This window comes from Lactuca serriola, chromosome 1 (genome assembly GCF_051521515.1).
Source record: "Lactuca serriola cultivar US96UC23 chromosome 1, Lser_US96UC23_V15, whole genome shotgun sequence".
Taxonomy (NCBI): domain Eukaryota; kingdom Viridiplantae; phylum Streptophyta; class Magnoliopsida; order Asterales; family Asteraceae; genus Lactuca; species Lactuca serriola.
In genome coordinates, this window is record NC_136408.1 from 235,416,093 (window position 1) to 235,420,032 (window position 3,940).

A 3,940-nucleotide genomic window follows, 5' to 3' on the forward strand; every position below is an offset into this window, starting at 1 on the left:
AGCGTTTTATGCTACTGAGGTGATTCGGGTATGTGTTCTCGAGATCTTCGGTGTGGAATTCCCGATTGATCTGGTCCCGATTGTGATGGGGGCCGTTTGTGTTATAGTGGGCATAGATTGGTTGACCCATTTTGGGGCTATTATAGACTGCGAGCAAAAGTTGGTGATGATAGGAGACCCTAGTGGGGGAGTACTTACGGCATACGGTGAGGGTGCCCCTCCTGAGTCAACATTTTGTTCGGCTGATAGGGCAAGGCAGAGTCTACAGCAGGGCTGTAGTGGGTTTGTGCCTTACGTGATGGACACACGAGTGGTAGTGGAGAGGCCGAGATTGGTTGATGAGGTACCGATAGTGAGAGAGTTCACGGAGGTTTTCCCCGAGGAGCTGTCGGGTGTGCCTCCCGAGAGGTAGGTGGAGTTTCGCATTGATTTAGTTCCGAGGTCGGTGCCTATTGCCAAGGCACCCTATTGCCTTGCGGCTAGAGATGCAGGAGTTATCCTCATAGCTTTATGAGCTGCTGGGGAAGGGCTTTATCAGACCAAGTAGCTCGCCTTGCGCAACGGCGATCCTTTTTGTCAAAAAGAAGGATGGTTCACACCATATGTGCATTAACTACCGGGAGTTGAACAAGTTGATGGTCACAAACCGTTATCCCTTACCGAGGATCGATGATCTGTTCGATCAATTGCATGGAGCATCTTGGTTCTCCAAGATTGATATGAGGTATGGGTATCAACAGATGAGAGTGCGAGATGAGGATATCTAAAAGACGGCATTTAGAACTTGTTAGGGGCATTACGAGTTCGTGGTGATGCCTTTTGGGCGTACCAATGCACCGGCAGCGTTCATGGATCTCATGAACAGGGTATGCAGGCCGATGTTGGATCGTTCGGTGATCGTGTTCATCGATGACATAGTGGTGTATTCGTGATCTAGAGAGCAGCATGAGGAACATCTGAGTGTGATTCTCGGCGTGTTGAGGGCGGAGAGGCTTTTCGCCAAATTCTCCAAGTGCGATTTCTGGTTGCAAGAGGTCCAGTTCTTGGGACACCTCGTTAACTAGAAAGGGATATTGGTCGATACTGCCAATATTGAGGCGGTGATGAGCTGGGGAGTGCCGAGGTCCCCCACCGAGATCAGGAGCTTTCTAGGATTGGCCGGCTATTATCGGAGATTTATCAAGGATTTCTCCAAGATTGCGGTTCCTCTCACCAGGTTAAACCGGAAGCACGTGATTTTTAGTTGGGATCCAGAGCAGCAGGCCTCATTCGAGATGCTTCTCCAGAGATTATGTGAAGCCCCGGTGTTATCCCTTCCGGATGGAATGGAAGATTTTGTGGTGTGTTGTGACGCATTGATATCGGGTTTCGGTGCAGTGCTTATGTAGAAGGGGCACGTGATAGCATATGCATTGAGGCAGCTGAAGCCTCATGAGACGAGGTATCCCACCTACGATCTGGAGTTGGGGGCATTGTTGTTCGCCCAACCAGAATATGCGCCAGAGGAGATGGTTGGATGTGGTAAAGGATTACGATTATGAAATCCTGTACCACCCGGGCAAAGCTAATGTTGTAGCTGATGCTCTGAGCCATAGGGCAGAGAGTGCACCGATTCGAGATATCTGCATGTGACTGACGGTTATGACGCCAGTGTTGGACACCATTCGCGAGGCTCAGGCGGAGGCCGTGTTACAAGGAGAACTGCAAGAGAGAGCAGGTGATCGGGTAGGTATCTGAGTTCACCACCGATAGTCAAGAGCTTTTGACCTTTCAGGGTTAGATTTGGGTAGCGTTTGCGGGTGGAGTGCGTACCATTCTGATGGAGGAGGCACATAGATCGTGGTGTTCGATTTATCCAGGTGCCACTAAGATGTATTTGGACCCTAAAGAGAGAGTACTGGTGGCCCTGTATGAAGAGGGATGTGGGGTGGTTCGTGGAGAGGTGCTTGACATGTTGTAGGGTTAAGGCTGAGCACCAGTGTCCGCATGGCAAGTTGCAGCCACTTGAGGTTCCCCAGTGGAAGTGAGAACAGATTTCTATGGATTTTATCACCAAATTGACGAGGACGGCGAGAGGTGTTGATGTAATTTTGGTGATCGTTGACCAGTTAACAAAGAGCGCTCACTTCCTTCCTATCAGTGAGAGCTCTTCTGTAGAGAGGCTGTCCGAGGTGTATGTCAGGGAGGTGGTATCGCGGCATGGTGTATCAATCTACATTGTGTTAGATCGAGATGTACGTTTCACTTCTAGGTTTTGGAAGAAGTTCCATGAGGAGTTAGGTATGAGACTGCATTTCAGTACCGCCTACCACCCACAGACGGACGGTTAGAGTGAATGGACTATTCAGACGCTCGAGGATATGCAGCGGGCATATGTGTTGGACTTTGGAGGAAGTTGGGACACATATTTGCCATTGGCTGAGTTTTCCTATTACAACAACCACCATTCGAGTATCGGTATGCCTTCTTTCGATTTTTTGTATGCGAGGAGGTGTCGGACTCCCATATGTTGGGGAAAAGTAGGACAGTGGGTGATGGGCAGCACTGAGATAGTGCTTCAGATGCCAGAGCAGATACAACAAGTCAGACAGAGGTTGTTGACATCTCAGAGTCACCGAATGAGTTATGTGGATAGGCGACGGTCCGAACATGAGTTTCAAGTAGGAGATTTCGTACACCTGTAGGTATCTCCTTGGAAAGGAGTGATCCGACTCAGGAATAGGGGCAAGCTCGGGCCTCGGTACATCGGTCTGTTAATGGTGACGACTAGGGTGGGCAAGGTAGCATATCGTTTGGAGCTACCCGCGGAGTTGAGCCAGATTCATGACACTTTCCATGCGTCTCAGCAGAGGAAGTGTATAGCCGACGAATCGACGGTGGTGCCGTTGGAGGATATTTAGGTGGATGCCAGCCTGAATTATGTTGAGAGGCCAGTTGCGATTATGGATTGAAAGATCAAGGTTCTGAGGAACAAAGAGGTGCCACTGGTGCCGGTCTAGTGGCAACATCGGAGGGCGTCTGAGCTGACTTGGAAGCCAGAGTTGGAGATGTGTGAGCAGCATCCAGAGTTGTTTGTAGAGTAAGACTTCGAGGGTGAAGTCTGATTCTAGTGGGGGAGAATTGTAACATCCGGATTCCCAAGTATATTATTTTAATCACTTATTTTTGAGTTTTGTGGAAGGACTCGGCATGTTGATGCTTGGACTCGCCGAGTAGGATCGAGAGTTCTTGTATGGATTAATGACCAGATTCGACGAGTCGATTCGTGGACTCGACGAGTCCGCGCTGTAAAGTGAAACCCAAAATCTCTGGGCCTGAACCCTATTTAAAGGCCCTTATGGTCGTCATTTGCGGCCACTACACCCCTATGAAACCCTAGAGAGCAGAGAGATCGTTGTGGTGCAAGAGGAAGCTTAATTCATCATTTGTGTGTTTTAGCAAGAAGGAAGGAGGTAGAACAAGTTAAGTAGGTTGAGGACCTTGGATCCACTTCTATTTGATTAGAGGAAGCTGTTGGAGGTAACAATCTGTGCCATTCTTGTGTTTATGGTGATTTGTGTGAATCTAGGGTTTTCTTATGACTTCTTTAGCTTGAATTCGAAGTATGAAATATCTCTAGGTGGAATGCTTCTTAGATCTGGACCTTAAGATGTCCAGAGAGTCCCTATTGTTGTGCTTTGTGCGTTACCTTCTGAGATATGAGCCCAGGAGACCATTTTAAAGGTTATTTCTTCATTTTTGGTCTTATAAGCATTGTATGAACGTAAAGTTTGAACCTTTACGTGACTTTCGAGTGTTAGGAGGTTAGATCTACTAGTTGGAGAAGTAGATCTGACCTCAAAAGATTGTTTGAGAGTTATCATGGTAGGAACTTGCCGAGTCCATAAGGGGACTTGACGAGTCGAGTCGGGTTGCCCCATGATTCGCGACCTGTGATAAC